Below are 17236 nucleotides of genomic sequence, written 5' to 3'. Positions count from 1 at the left end.
AAAATAGTTTAAAATGGGAAACTTTAAAATTTTTCTTATTTCTGACATTGTATAATAAGATTAAGAAACATCATTAGAAGTCTTGTTATCCAAAAGTTTTCCAATTAAAAAAATAATTAATGATGGAGAATAAAAGTGAATATCATACTAGTGGAATGCCAAAATTCATACCAATGTAATTCTAACAGATATTTAAATTTATAAGTTTTACTGTTTTTGGTGTATAAAATACTCCAAATACATCATTTGATTAATATATATTAAAAATGGTAAATAATAGGTTATGAGAAGGACATTAAAAAAGCAGTTTTGTAGACATTATTAAAGTTAATTAAAGGAGACACATGATACTACATTTAGTGATGAAAATTTAGTTTATTTTTTATATCAGGTGAAGAAGGTATGATGCCCTTGCACTTAGTGCATCGAATTACTAAACATTTTTTATAGAAATGGTGACATTACTAGTCTTTCTGTATAATCCTATTATCAGACTATGTTAAAAATGAGAAGATAAGCACAAAGATCACTGGAGAATAGCAGTTGCACTTTACACAGGAATAAAAATGATTTCATTCGTATGTCTCATTAAATGGAGAACAGTTAGTAAATTCATAACAGAATCAACAGAAAGCAGACTGATTCAGCAGTGGAGATTTTTATAATAATTCAGTAATGTAAGAACTGCAGTTCATCACACAGGAAATTAAATGAAATAGGAACAATAATTGCACAGGGATGTACAGTATTATTTCTTTAAATATAACAGTTTATATTGTCAGTGCCAGTGTGGAACAGACCTTAGTGTTCCATAAGTAAAAAAATTACTTTTAAAAAAGAAACAACTAATTTTTACTTCAGTATCTGTAATATAAAGGGTGCAGTGATTTTCCCAGAAAATTTTGCCAGCCAGGTGGCATTATGAAGTAGCCGGGTGGGGAAGTGTATAATACCTATAATAATTATAAAATTTTCTCTTATTTATAAATGTTACTTAAGCGATCCAGAGCAAAAATTAATTGCATAATTTAACATTACAGTATATTGATTTAAAGATAATTTGTGCAGCAAACACTGAAAAAATTTAATATTGGTTAGTGTTATATTTTTTTAACTGAAAAATGAAAATTCCAACACATATACATAAACATGCTAAATTTAACAAAAAAGGTACTTTTTATTTAAAAAGTAGAATGTTTTAATAACAAATTAAAAAAAAAACACAATTTTATTAGAATTTGATGTAAATAAATAATAATGAAGAATGTTTAAATCATTATAGTAATTTTAACTCAAGATTAACATTTTTTTATATATTAATTCATCTCATCTTCTTAGAGGCCCAGTTGTATGCAGCTTTTTATAATCAAAGTCTGTTGGATCTGGATCTTCTAGTGAAATCAACATCAGATTAGGGTACTCTGCTTCATACGATTCCTTAAACAGGTTTTAATTCAAAGAGGATTTTGCACTCTAAAATGAATAGGACTGGCTATACCTGCTTACAGGTATATCCAGTCCAATGGCAGCTAGTTTTGCTAAATTTGGGAAAGATTGTTTGAGCTCAGGTGGTGTTGAAAATTTAAGCGTTATTTGTTTCGCCTCTAGATTTTTGTATGCCTGTCCTTTAACCAATTTTGATGCAACTACTGATTCTAGTTTACTAATTTCATAGTTTAAAATTGCAGGACTGTCATTTTTAGAATAATGGTAAAAAAAATCTTAGAAACCTCATTTTGAGCATGCCTTTCTGAATTGAAAACTCTTGAAAAACAGGAAATTCGCATTAGTTGAGGCATATGATGCAAGAAAGCAAGCTTATGCAGCATCAGCCAAAAAAAAACTCCTCCCATTTCACACATCCATTTAAATCCAAATGTCTGTAGAGCTCAACCTTAAATTATTTAAGCTATCAACTTCCACAACAAGATATGGAAGTCCGTTCCAGCAATCAACTACCCGCTGGCTAATGGAAAATTTGCGCACATCTATTCTGCAACTGTCTTTCCTCAATTTTAATCTATCCCCCCCCCTCAGGTTCTTAATCTGAGCAAGAGGAAGAATCCCATCAGCATTGAGCTTGTTCAACCCATTCAAGGCCTTGTACACCTCAATCAGATCACCTAGTATGTGCCTTGTCTCCAAGTGCTGCAATTTTCAGAACTTAAGCCTTTTTTGGTAAGAGCACCCCTTTTTTCCCCTCATCAATCTTGTTGCCCTTCTTTGTACTCGTTCTAGCAACTCTACATCCTTCCTAAAATGAGGCTTCCAGACCTGTACACAGTACTCAAGGTGTGCCCTGACCATTGCCTTGTGCAATGGGATAATCACCTCCTTGTCCCTGATGGAAAAATTCCTATATATCTTTGACAAGACTCCATGACTTGCTCTGGGAACCCATCTGCACTGCTCAGCAAACTACATATCTCACTGCACAATTACCTCCAGGTCTTTTTCACTCTCCACTTCCCTGAGTGTAGTATCACACAGTTGGTACATTCTCTTGGGTTACTGCTACCCATATGCAGTACTTTACATCGTCAGTGTTAAACTTCAGTTGCCACTTCTCAGCCCATTTGCCCAACTTATCTAGATCCAGTTGCAGTAGCATACTGTCTTTACTGTCGTTAACAACACTGCCAACCTTTGTATCATCTGCAAACTTGGACATTAAGCGAGATATACCTTCATCAGTATCATTGATGAATACAATAAACAACAATGGACCCAGCACCGAACCCTGGGGAACTCCACTAATAATATTAGTCCAAGAAGAGCACTGTCCATTGATTACCACTCTCCATTGTCTCCCACTCAACCTTTATCCATTGTAGCAACTTTCCCTTAATGCCATACCGCTTCAATTTGTACAGCAGTCTTCTATTTCAATTTGTACAGCAGTCTTCTATTTCAATTTGTACAGCAGTAAAAAGCGTTCCTGAAATCCAAGTATATGTTATTATCATTATTTTTTGCATCCAGTTCTTTTGTGACCACATCATAGTATCCAATCAAATTAGTCAGACAAGACCTCCCTTTAACAAACCCATGCTGTCTTAATTCTTAATGCAGTCTTGTCTAGATGATTCTGCAATGCTTCTTTAACCAGTGACTATTATTTTCCCCAGAACATAAGTTAAACTAATAGTTATATAGTTACTTGTGTCACCTTTTGAACCCCCTTTATGAATTGAGGATACATTTGCACACCTCCAGTCCATGGGGATCTTCCCTTAATCCAAGGAAGCTCTCATAATTATGGCTAAGGGTTTGCTTACTTCCTTTGCTGCCTCCTTTAATATAACTGGATAGATCCCATCCACCCCAGGTGCCTTCCTTATGTTCCACTTCAATAGTTTCTCCTCCACTTTTCTCTTAGTGGAGAAAATACATCACTTAGCACCCTGTTACAGTTTGATAAACTTCTGGCATTCCCCTCCTTGAATAATTCCTCATGTGTGAATGTAGATTTAAAATACCCATTCAGTTTATCACCTACCTGAGCATGATCATCAATAGTCAAACCATCTATGTTAAGTGGATCAATCTGATTCATCCCTTTCCTTCTAGAGTTTACATAAGTAAAGAAGTCTTTGCTGTTTTTCTTTGCATCCTTTGCCAAAGATTTCTCGTAATCTGCCTGCGTCTGCCTAACCTCCTTTGTGACTTGATTACAGACTAGCTTATATCTTTGATAGGCTTCTGTATCGCCTGATAATTTATATGCATCCCATGCATTTTTCTTTTCTGCAACGAGCCTCATTAATTCATCTGACCTCCATTTAGGCCTAAACCTTGAACAGTATTTTTTTGTTGGTATGAAAAGCCTAGTAGCCTCCAAGAATAAGTCCCTGAAGGCCTCCCATTTAGAATTCAACATTGGTAACATCATCAGTTGATCCCACTGTATAAAATTGAAACACTGTCTGAGACCAATGTGCTCTTCGTGGACTAATGTCATTAGTGGAGTCCCACAGGGTTCGGTGTTGGGTCCATTTTTGTTTTGTATATATATCAGTGATATTGATGAAGGTATATCAGGCTTAATGTCGAAGTTTGCAGATGATACAAAGGTTGGCAGGGTTGTTAATGACAGTAATGGCAGTGTGCTACTGCAACAGGATCTAGATAATTTGGGCAGATGGGCTAAGAAGTGGCAACTGAAGTTTAATCTTGACAAATGCAAAGTACTGCATATGGGTAGAAGTAACCCCAGAGAAATGTACCAACTGTGTGGTACTACACTTAAGGTGGTAGAAAATGAAAAAGACCTGGGAGTAATTGTGCAGTCAGATATGAAGTTTTCTGAGCAATGCAGACAGGCTGCCAGGGCAGGTCATGGGGTTTTGTCAATGATATATAGGAATTTTGCTAGCAGTGAAAAGGAGGTGATTGTCCCTCTGTATAAGGCAATGTGGTCAGGCCATGCCTTGAGTACTGCATACAGGTCTGGAGGCCTCATTTTAGGAAGGATGTAGATTTGCTTGAGCGTGTACAGAGAAGGGAAACAAGATTGGTGAGGGGAATGAAGGATCCTCTTACCAAGAGAGGTTTAAGTTCCGCAAATTGCAGTGAGTGGCTGGAGACTAGGCACCTGCACGGTGATCTGATTGAGGTTTATAATGCCTTGAATGGATTTCGCACGCTGAATTCTAATGGGATCCTTCCACTTGTTCAGATTACGAACCTAAGGGGGCATAAATTCAAATTAAGAAAAGACAGATGTAGAATAGATGTGCGGAAATTTGCCTTTAGCCAGCGGTTGGTTAATTGCTGGAACAAACTTCCATCTGTCGTTGTGGAAGTTGATAGGTTGAATAAATTTAAGGAGGAACTGGACAGGCATTTGGAGGGAATGGTGTGATTTTTTTTTTTTTTTTTTTGGCTGATGCTGCATAACCCCTTTCACTTGCTTTCTTGCATCACATGCCACTACTACTACTACTACCACTGTAGTCACCTTTACAAAATCAAAAGTCCTTCCCTTTACTCTTCATGATAGTTATATCTTTAAGTAAATCCCACATTAGTACACTGTGATCACAGTCATCCATTGGTTCCTTTATCTGAAAATTCTTAATGCATGAATAATCACTGCTGATAATCAGATCAAGAGTGTTACTCCCTCTGCTAGTGTGTGAGTGACCAATCCACATGTTCCAGTCAATATCTGGAAAGTTAAAAGTTAAAATCCTCCATTATAGGACATTCTGATGTTCTTGCCCGCTTTCTACACAATTCCCCCAGGTGCTGACATCTGGTGAGTATGGGCTTGGTACACCCAGGGTCCTGAGCTGGATATCATCATTCTTCTCTTTCTTGGTGATTCCCTTCAACTTTTGGCTCCCTGTCCTGTCTATCCTTTCTGTACACATTGTACTCCTCAAATTCCAATTCTGCACTGCTTATATCTGTGTGACACCATATCTCTGATATACCAACAATATCTGCATTTGATGTCTTGACCAGCACTTCAAACTCATGAAATTTATTAACTATACTTCTCGCATTTTTGTACATGCAAGTATACATGCACCTGTTCCTACTCTTAGTTGCCCCTGCATTTACTTCTTCTACTATGAGTCCCATCAGTCCTGGAAATCCCTAGCACCTTGCTTTCCAGGCCGCTGCTGATTCTAATAGAAGCAGTGCAAGAATCACTTTTGCCTCTGCCTGTGGCCACTGTTAATCATTTTGTCTGTGTATCCTCCAGGCTAGCAGTTTTCTGATCCACCTAACATTGCCTCTATAACATTAGCAAATATTTTTGCACCCTTTTTATTAAGTGTACCCCATCCATGTAGAAACAGTCTCTGCTGTTAACAAGCACAGACCCCGCTAAAAAAAAATTCTACCCCATGAGCCTTACACAACCTCTCCAGGGCTGAATTGATTGACAAGGCTCTCATCATATATTCCCTCCTATCGTGTCTGGGTAGAATTGCAGACACTTTCAAATTTAACTCTAACTTGCTACTTTTTTCTATATATTGACCTGTACTTGTTAAGTAAATCTGCATGTCTCTTTCTCTTAATGTCATTAGTGCAAATAATTGGTTGAATTATTTGAAATAACTGAATGTTCACCTGCAGATGTATATGAAGATTTTTAAAATGATTAGCAGGGGTGTCTTTGAATTCCATAATGCTTAGTTTTGTGGCTTCTAAGATCGAGTATATTTCTGTCAAATTAACATCTTGCCTTTTCCAAACTTTAGATAAATGAGGTAGCACATCTGAAATCATCATAAGTAAAGCTACGAAATCATATATCTGCTTAAACTGTCAGCTGTAATACCATTTTGTTCTGTGGCTTCTCTTTCAAGTGCAGCAATGACAGTCACCAAGGATTCTCTTAAAGACTGCACAGGTGACTTTGCAGTCACCAGACAGCCACCTAGTGTCACTAGCCATTTTAAGTTTAATCTGAGGAATGTTCAGTATATTTTGAATTTTAGTTAAACCAGCCATTCTAACGGATGAATTTTGGAAGAAGAAAAACAGTTGTCTTAAGATATTGTTAAATTTTACCAAATAAGGCACCTCAGCAGCTGCTTGGGCACTAGGAAGAGTCAGTCAGTGGTTTATACAATGGCAGTTGACCATGAGTCCATCTGTTTCATATTTTAGTAGTTTTGTTACTCCTTTGTGCTTCCCAATCATGATTGCTGCTCCATCAGATCCTAGACCCACCAAGTTATGTTTTCAACCCTATATTGCCAAGTGTTGCAATAATTTTGTTAGTTATAGTTTCAGCTTTTCCATGAATGATATTACAAGTTGATATAAAACTAACACTAATCTCTTTTAAGTTGACAAACATTTAATGTCTATAATGAGCTGCTTCAAAACTGAGATATCTGTCGTTTCATCATGCAGAACACTGAAATGCACATTTTTTAGTATTTCTCATCTAATTTCTGAAGCTAAAATGTCAAGCAATCTTGCATTATTCTTTTCGAAGTGTAATGTGCATTCTTTCCAATATCAAGATGGTTTAATTATGTACAACCCGTAGTCTTACGATGCTCAAGCAATTTTTTGTACAATGTAGTGTGTGGTAGTTAATTTTTTGCCAAACAATACATAGATCTTAAATCTCCCACAAAAGCAAGTTATTCAAAACTGAAATTGATCTTTCAATTTGTCCTAACCCAGATTCTTCAAGTACATGTTTTTGAATTATATTTGAACAGGAATCAGTGTGTAACTTGCTTTGTTCATGTTCAATTAAACTTTCTTTTCAAAGTCTTTTTCATGGCTCTACCCCAAGTCACTTCCTTGTTTGTGGGTCGTCTCTTTCCATATTTCATACACGTGGAACACATCATTCCATTATCTTTTACCACTAACCAATTAAATGTTTGAAACCGGTCACTGTTTACACCTGATAAGCAGTGTTTAGAAGCACATTTTTCATTTGAAGCAGACTGCGTTTCACAAGATAGAGCCGCCTCTGCAATGTCGTTGTTGGAATTTTCCAGCTTCTGTTGTTGTTTTCGTAATTTCATTTTTCTTAAAAAAACTTAGTGTTGTTTGTTGTTTTAACTTCTTATTCATTATGGATTCTTATTTTGTTTTATTCTATTGCAATATATATTATTATATTTGTGCATCTGTATGGAGACTAAGATAAACAACGCATTTAACAGTTCACAGAATTTAATGTGGTGTACTAGCTTGCAGAATTATAATACTCAGCTTGCTATAGAGATGGCTACAGAATGAGTGAGTCGATACACTGTTGACTCAAAGTGTCCAAAAGATTTGAATAACAAAAGTGAATCTGAGTCAACTCAGTGAATCGCAGAATTCAACTAACATATTGATGCCGTCAACCAACTGGCATCTGATAGCTCAACGTAAAGCACACAACAATATTCTAGCTAATCTGGATTCACAGTGTTGAACTACGCGATGGCTGCATGATGTGTTAGCATGATGGTCGAATAGCAGGAGGTCTTTTAACTGCGTAGGTAGGTTACATACCAGAAAGCTGAGTTCTGCCAATCTTTCGGTGTCCAATCACAATTTCAACTGAACTTGGCATCTGCTCCTGTCACATTGACCTCGATCGCATAGTACGTTCTAATTAATATTGATCGAGATCAGTGAACAGTACCAATGGTACCATGAGAATTGCTTAAATTTTAGCCAGGCAGTCAGTTAAATTCACTGGGTGGTCTGCCCATTCGATAGATCCTGGGGAGAACACTGAGATGTTTCAGTTAAAAGGCATGAGGGAAAGGCTAGACTTGATGGGAACCCTAAGCCAAATCATGTGAAGAGTAGTCCCAAATTATGTACCTCCAAGGGGGAAGCTCCAAGCCATGGCTTATTTGGCTTATGCCTAAATCTTTATTGCACCAAGCTCTCTTTTTCTCTGGGCTGTTTAGATTTTGATTTACAAATTTAAGATTTACATAATCAGTTGCTTTTTTCTCAACAGAAAAGTTATTCCTCATATTTAGTTTAGTGTAAGAATGTTATTGGCATTTGAAGAAAAGAAAAACAAATAGTGGCTGTAAATAGAGCCACAGCACAAACTGCCCTTGCACATATAAAAATACATATTGAAGAGCGAATGTCATTTGCAAACATTGTGTTTAATTTCCTCCAAATAAAGCCATTTTCAGATTATGCGCTGATGACGTTTTTAGGATGAGGACAGGGAAGAACTTTCCTATTGAGAAATATGCAGTTGATTAGGCAAGATTTAGTATTAGTATTAGTAATTGCCATACGTTGCAAGGAAGCCTAAGACTTATGCTGCACCAGCCAAAAAAAAAGAGTAAAATAATAATAATAAAATTTAAATAAAATAAATAATTAATAAATAATAAAAGAAGAGAAAATAGGAAACCTATTGATTTCCCTCCTCCCATAGGTAACTATTCAGCTGACCTTTGAATTTCTCCAGACTGTCAGCCTCAGCCACCCATGTAGGTAACTTATTCCAGAAATTTATAACTTGCTTGCTAAAATAAAACTTCCTGCAATCTAACCTAAACATCTTACCCTCTAACTTGAATTTATGAGCCCTAGTTCTAGAATCATTTATAACCATGAAAATTTCATCCTCATTCATTTTATTTTTGCTTCTCAGAGCTTTAAACACATCAATCAAGTCTCCTCTAAGGTGCCTAGTTTCCAAGCTGTGCAACCCACATATTCAAAGTCTTTCCTCCTATGGACGCCCTTTTGCCGATCTCACCAGGCAAGTTACCTGTCTTTGGACCCTTTCAAGAAGCTCTTTTTTAAGGTGTGGTCTCCACACTTGAACACAGTATTACAAGTGTCATCTAACAATAGCCTTATATAGTGGGATTATGACATCTTTATCTCTACTAGCAGATGTTCAATAAATCATTGATAGTACACCTTCCTTGGTGTCCTATTGATGGGTTTTCCTTGCAACCTGTCTACAATGCTTGGAGAACTTCATGTCTGATGTATTGTTACTCCCAAGTCCCTTTCTTCCACTACTGACTTTAGTTCAACTCCACAATGTGTATAAGTTATTTTGTGGTTGCTGTTCCCCAAGTATAAGACCTTGCATTTTGCTGAGTTAAAGCATTGCTGCCACTTTTCTGACCATCCTTGAAGTCTATCTAGGTCACACTGAAGAAACTCTGCTTAGCTAGCAGTGATCATTAACTGCTCTACCAATCTTTCATCATCTGCAAATTTAGACATGCCCTTTATCCCTTGATCAATATCATTTAAGAAAATCAAAAACAAAAGTGGTCCATTTATTCCATTTATCACAACCCTCTGCCTCCTGCCCTGAAGCCATCCAGTTATCCCTCTAAGGATTTTCCCTGTGATTCCAACCTGTTCCAGCTTATAAAGTAATCGCTCATGTGGGACTAAGTCAAATGCTTTGCTAAAATCCAAATAAACAATGTCAAAATTATTCTCTAAATCCAGCTCATGAGTGACTCTGTCAAAATAGCTAACCAGATTTGTTAAACATGATTTTCCCTTTACAAAACTATGCTGTGCTTATCCTTCAGAATTCCATTCCTATCCAAATAATACTGAATTCCACCCTTGATCATTTTCTCCATGATTTTCCCTGCTACTGAAGTTACTGACTGGTTGGTAATTTCCAAATTCACTCTTAGAATTGCCTTTATGTATTGGCAATGCTGTGGCACTTTTCATATCCAACGGAATCTCTCCTGAGTCCAGTGATGCTCTCATAATTATTCTTAATAATTCAGTGCACTCATTTGCCACTTCCCTTAAAGTTATAGGCTATATGCCATCAACCCCAGGAGCCTTCCTTGGCTGTAGGCTCAAAAGTTTTTTCATTAAATAATCGTGTGAAATTTCAGTATCATTAATTACATATTTTTCAACTTCACTCCTATAATTTCTCATTCACATAATGGTTTTTTCTTCTGTAAATATCGGTGCAAAGTAACTGTTGAGTTCATCTGCAACATGAGCTGGAGTATCTAAAACTGTCCTTCTCTTCTCTTCTCTTCTCTTCTCTTCTCTTCTCTTCTCTTCTCTTCTCTTCTCTTCTCTTCTTTGCACTTTTACATGTGAAGAATTCCTTATCCTCACTCTGTGTCAAATTTAACTTTAAAACTCATGTACTCTTAATTATAATACTTTCTCCAGTTTAACATAGGAGTCAAAAATTTAAGCCCAGATATGATAAAAAAAAAAGGTCTAGATAACAGATGTCCCAAACCTAAAAATAAGCAAGATAGGTTTGATTCCTTTTTTAATTGAAACACCATATATAGCATTAGTAAAGGCATATAATGTAAGAAAGCAAGCTTATACAGCATCAGCAAAAAAAAAAAAATAATAATTTAAGCTATCAACTTCTATAATGACAGATGGAAGTTTGTTCCAGCAGTTGACCACCTGCTGGCTAAAGGCAAACTTCCACACATCTATCTTTAGCATTAGCATTAGCATTAGTAGAGGCATATGATGCAAGAAAGCAAGCTTATTCAGCATCAGCCAAAAAAAAAAAAAAAAAACCCTCTCCCATTTCACCCCTCCGTTCGTTCGAAATACCTGTCCAGTTGAGCTTTAAATTTGTTTAGGCTATCAACTTCAACAATAAGTGATGGAAGTCGGTTCCACCAACCAACCACCCGCTGGCCAAAGGCAAATTTCCGCACATCTATCCGACATCCGTCCTTCCTCAATTTGAATTTATGCCCTCTGAGGTGATTATTCTGAGAAAGATGAAGAATCCCATTGGCATTGAGCATGCTCAAACCATTCAAAGCCTTATACACCTCTATCAGATCACCTCGCCGGTGCCTAGTCTCCAGACTCTGTAATTTGCAAAACTTAAGCCTTTCTTCGTAAGAGCAACCCTTTGTTCCATTTACTAATCTTGTTGCCCTTCTCTGTACCCGTTCCAGCAGCTCTACATCCTTCTTGAAATGAGGCCTCCAGACCTGTATACAGTACTCAAGATGTGGCCTAACCATTGCCTTATACAAGGGAATAATCACCTCCTTATCCCTGCTAGAAAAATTCCTGTATATCATTGACAAGACACCATGAGCTACTCTTGCAGCTCGTCTGCACTGCTCAGAGAACTTCATATCTGCCTGCACAATTACCCCCAGGTCCTTTTCATTCTCCACTACTGTCAGTGTAGTACCGCAGAGTTGATACATTGCTCTGGGGTTACTGTTACCCATATGTAGTACTTTACATTTGTCAATGTTAAACTTCATTTGCCACCTCTCAGCCCATCTGTTCAACCAATCTTACAACTGTCTTTCCTCAATTTGAATTTGTGCCCTCTCAGATGATTATTCTGAGCAATAGGAAGAATCCCATCAGCATTGAGCATACTCAAACCATTCAAGGCCTTATACACTTCAGTCAGATCATCTTGCAGGTGCCTAGTCTCCAGACACTGTAATTTGCAAAGCTTAAGCCTTTCTTCGTAAGAGCAACCCTTTGTTCCATTCAGTAATCTTGTTGCCCTTCTCTGTACTTGTTCCAACAGCTCTACCTCCTTCTTAAAATGAGGCCTCCAGACCTGTATACGGTACTCAAGGTGTAGCCTGACCATTACCTTATACAAAGGGATAATCACATCCTTATCCCTGCTAGAAAGATTCCTGTATATCATTGACAAGACACCATGAGCTACTCGTGCAGAGCAGCTGCACTGCTCAGAAAACTTCATATCTGACTGCACAATTACCCCCAGGTCCTTTTCGTTCTCTGCCACCATCAGTGTAGTACCACACAGTTGATACTTTACTCTGCGATTACTGCTTCCCATATGCAGTATTTAACATTTGTCAGTGTTAAACTTCAGTTTCGGTCTCTCATCCCATCTGCTCAACCCTTCTAGATACCGTTACAGTAACGTACTGTCATTAGTGTCATTAACAATCCTGCCATCCTTCGTATCGTCTGATGGTATATCCAGTTTAGATATTAAACTGGATATACCATCATCAATTAAAAAATCATTAATAAATACAGAAAACAATAATAGACCCAACACTGAACCCTGGGGGACCCCACTAATAACATTATTCCAAGAAGAGCACTGTCCAATGATTACCACTCTCTGTCGTCTCCCACTCAACCATTCCTTTATCCATAGCAGCAATTTGCATCCAATGCCACACTGCTCCAATTTGTGCAGCAGTCTTCCATGTGCTCAAATATATGATATCAAAATTATTCTTTGCATCCAATTCCTTTGTGACCACATCATAGTATCCAATCAAATTGGTCAGACAAGACTTTCCCTTAACAAACCCATGCTGTGTCCCAGCTATAACTGAAGTCTTGTCTAGATGATCCTGCAGTGCTTCTTTAACCAGTGCCTCCATTAATTTCCCTGGAACAGAAGTTAAACTAACCAGTCTGTAATTACTTATGTTGTCCTTTAATCCTCCTTTGTGAATTGTGGTCACATTTGTATTCTCCAGTCCATGGGTGTCTTCCCCGAGTCCAAGGAAGCTCTCATAATTATGGCTAAGGGTTTGTTTACTCCCTTTACTGTCGCCTTTAATATAACTGGATAGATCCCATCCACCCCAGGTGCCCTCCTTATGTTTATCTTCAACGATTTCTCCTCCACTTTGCTCTCAGTTTTTACAAAATTATCTAGCTTACTGCCAGAGTTTTTAATACACCTCTAGCATTCCTCTCCCTGAATAACTTCTCATATGTGAATGTAGATTCAAAATACTCATTGTTTGTTAGCTAACTGAGCAGGATCATCAAGAGTTGAACCATTGATATCAAGTGTTCCAATTGGATTCATCCCCTTTCCTTCTAGAGTTTACATAAGTAAAGAACTCTTTGTTGTTTTTCTTTGCATCCTTTCCAACAATTTCTCATAATCTGCCTCTGCCTGCCTAACCTCCTTTCTGACTTGGTTACAGACCAGCTTATATCTATCATAGGCTTCTATTTCACCTGATAATTTATACATATCCCATGCATTTTTCTTCTCTGCCACAAGACTGATTAGTTCATCTGCCATCCATTTAGGCCTAAACCTTGAACACTATTTCTTAGTTGGGACAAAAAGCCTTGTAGCTTCCAAGATAGCCTCCTTGAATATTTCCCATTTAGAATTTGCTGTTGGTAACATCATTAGTTGGTCCCATTGTATAGAATTTAAAAACTGTCTGAGACCACTATAGACACCTTTACGAAAGAAAAAACTCTTCCCTTTATCCCCAATGGTAGTTACCTCTTTGAGTAAATCCAACTTCAGCACGCTGTGATCACTGCCAACTAGTGGTTCCTTTATCTGCAGATTCTTAATGCATGAAGAATCACTACTGATAATCAAATCAAGAGTATTACTCCCTCTAGTTGCCTCCAGCAGTTTTCTACATGCTGCTGTAGAAAAAAAATCATCCAGTAAATCCACAAAAGCCTTGCTAGTGTGTCAGGGACCAACCTACAAATTCCAGTGAATATCTGGGAAATTAAAATTCCCCATTATAAGACAATCTGATTTACTGGCCCACTCTATTTCTCTGTACAGTTGTTTATTATATTGATCAGAGTCATTAGGCCTATAACACACTGCTACTCTCAATTTTGCTTTTCCAGTGCTTATGTCACACCAAACTGACTTGACACTGCCCTGTCCACTGTTGACTGGCTGTACTTCCTTGGATTTTATGTGTTTGTTAACTAATAGCATAACCTCTCCTCTTTTCCTATCCTGTCTCTTTCCTGTTCACATCGTACTCCTAAAATTCCATTTCTACATTCCTTATATCTGTGTGACACCAAGTCTCTGATATCCCTACAATATCCGCCTTTGATCCTTTGAGCAATACCTCAAATTCATCAAATTTATTTACCAAACTTCTAGCATTGGTGTACACACAAGTATACATGCACCTGTTCTTATTCTTAGTTATCCTAATACAGCTCATATATTTACTTGTTCCGAATTGACTCCCAGCAGTCACTGAAATTCCCTGCACTTTGTTTTCCAGGCTACTGCTCATTCCAGTAGAAGCAGTGCAAGAATCAGTTAAGGAGTTAAAAGAAAACTTGGCTGTCTTATTAGAGCATTACTTTTATACATGATTCTACAATTTTTTTTAATATGGTGAACCTAAATGCACGAGATGTTTAGGATCACCATATTAAAGGCATGCAGCAGAAACTGATTGTAATAGTGAGTTTACAAGATATATATATATATATATGATTAGTCTGATTACTTTCTTTTTGATAACACCAAGAGATTTTAAGATTTGTTTAGGAAGTATCTCCATGGATACTTCCTATTATTCTTCTGTTGAGGACAGATTTGGGGTTTCTATAGTTAGTGGTAATGGTCAACTAAAGGAATTCTTTATTTCTGCTTAAAGCAGTGTTTGCCAAGCTCAGTCAAACTCATGCTATGATATGATTAAACAGTCTGTTGATAATTAAACTGAGTGATGTATATCTCTCATTGCTTGCTCCTAATGAAATTAGCATTAACTTTAGTAGAGGTATATGATGCAAGAAAGCAAGCTTATGCAGCATCAGCCAAAAAAAACGCTCCCATTTCACCCCTCCGTTCATTCCAAATACCTGTCCAGTTCAGCCTTAAATTTATTTAGGCTATCAACTTCCACAACAAAAGATGGAAGTCTGTTCCACCAGTCAACTATCCGCTGGCTAAAGGCAAATTTTTTCTGCACATCTATCCTACAACTGTCTTTCCTCAATTTGAATTTATGCCCTGTCAGGTGATTATTCTGAGCAAGAGGAAGAATCCCATCAGCATTGAGCATGCTTAAACCATTCAAGGCTTTATGCACCTCAATCAGGTCACCTCGCAGTTGCCTTGTCTATAGACATTGTAATCTGTAAAACGTAATAAATTTTTGAAAATTCATTCACAATTCATCTTTTCTGATATCTGATCACTGGCCATTTTTATATAGCAGATGGTATTTCGAATGAGCTGTTTTCATCAGGGATGTGATAGTCTGCATTGGCTAGCATTTCTTCAGAACACTTTTGGCACACTGTGGAACCTATGTCCTAATGACTTTTTAGCATTAGCATTAGCATTAGTAGAGGCATTTGATGCAAGAAAGCAAGCTTATGCAGCATCAGCCAAAAAAAAAAAAAAAAAACCCACTTCCACCTCACCCCTCTGTTCGTTCAAAATACCTGTCCAGCTGAGCCTTAAACTTATTTAGGCTATCAACCTCCACCACAAGGGATGGAAGTCTGTTCCACCAACCAACCACCCGCTGGCTAAAGGCAAATTTCCGCACGTCTATCCTACATCTGTAAGCTGTTCTGAAGCTTAAAGGAAGTGCTGTTCACTATTAGGTCAGTGTACCAAATAAACCAGCCACTCAGTGTATGTATAATAATAAAAGAGAGCAGGTGGGTATTTCAAAAGAACCCTAGGCCTGAGTATTACTATTTTTAAAATGCATTAATTTTATCTGTTAGTTATTCAAAATTCTAATTAGTATCTTTTTCTGTTAGTTATTCAAAATTCTAATTAGTATCCTTTTCTCTTAGTTATTCAAAATTCTAATTAGTATTAAGAGGGTATCATTAAAATTAAGATAGCATTAGTAAAGACATATGATGCAAGAAAGCAACCTTTTGCAGCATCAGCTAAAAAAAACAAACAAAAAACGCTCCCATTTCACCCCACCATTCATTCCTAATACCTGTCCAGCTCAGCCTTAAATTTATTTAGGCTATCAACTTCCACAACAAAGGATGGAAGTCTATTCCACGAACCATCTACCAGCTGGCTAAAGGCAAACTTACGCACATCTATCCTACATCTGTCTTCCCTCAATTTGAATTTATTGCCCTCTCAGGTGATTATTCTGAGCAAGAAGAAGAATCCCATCAGTATTGAGCATGTTCAAACCATTCAAGGCTTTATACACCTCAATCAGATCACCTCGCAGGTGCCTAGTCTCCAGATACTGTAATTTGCAAAACTGCACTACTCAGAAAATTTCATATCTGCCTGCACAATTACCCCAGGTCCTTTTCGTTCACTACCACTGTCAGTGCAGTACCACAGAGTTGATATGTTTCTCTGGGGTTACTGCTTCCCATATATAGTACTTTTCATTTGTCAATGTTAAACTTCATTTGTATGTCAGGGATTGCCAATTGGTGATCCCTGTTTTATCAGATCGCCATTTGGTGAACCATGGAAACTAGGCACATGCAAGGTCCATGTTTGCATGTGGAGCAGCCAGCAGTGATTTTTTTTTTTTTTTTTTTTTTTTGTTGGCTGCAAGTGATGAGTCTAAATCAATAATTTGTGCATAATGTAATTAATTTAGTTTTGCATTTTGTAAGTTCCTTTAATTTGATATGGGACATTTAAAAATTTAATCACACATTGTATCGAATGCATCTTTCTTTGTGTTCTGTAATAAAATGAAATAAAGGTATGCTATCATAATATTTTATTAATTTTTTTTCTAATATGTAGGTTAGTGCATATGCATCACTTTTAACTATATAATATAACTATATAGCTGCTGGAACGGGTACAGAGAAGGGCAACAAGATTAGTGAATGGAACAAAGGGTTGCTCTTACGAAGAAAGGCTTAAGTTTTGCAAATTACAGAGTCTGGAGACTAGGCACCAGCGAGGTGATCTGATAGAGGTGTATAAGGTTTAAGCATGCTCAAACAATGGTTTGAGCATGCTCAATGCCAATGGGATTCTTCATCTTGCTCAAAATAATCACCTCAGAGGGCATAAATT

At 37.2% G+C, this 17236-nt stretch overlaps 1 protein-coding gene across 12 annotated transcripts in view; it reads left to right on the top strand.

Annotated features, from left to right (window-relative positions):
* The window catches only part of Rab3-GEF (Rab3 GDP-GTP exchange factor), a 973693-nt gene that overhangs the window by 224713 nt on the left and 731744 nt on the right, over positions 1-17236 (top strand). The gene's annotated exons all lie outside the window — the stretch shown is intronic.

Source organism: Mastigoproctus giganteus, chromosome 10 (assembly GCF_048544385.1).
Source record: "Mastigoproctus giganteus isolate SK-2022 chromosome 10, ASM4854438v1, whole genome shotgun sequence".
NCBI classification, from domain to species: domain Eukaryota; kingdom Metazoa; phylum Arthropoda; class Arachnida; order Uropygi; family Thelyphonidae; genus Mastigoproctus; species Mastigoproctus giganteus.
Note: the sequence above shows the minus strand (reverse complement) of the source record. Positions and strands in the feature narration are given on the sequence as shown.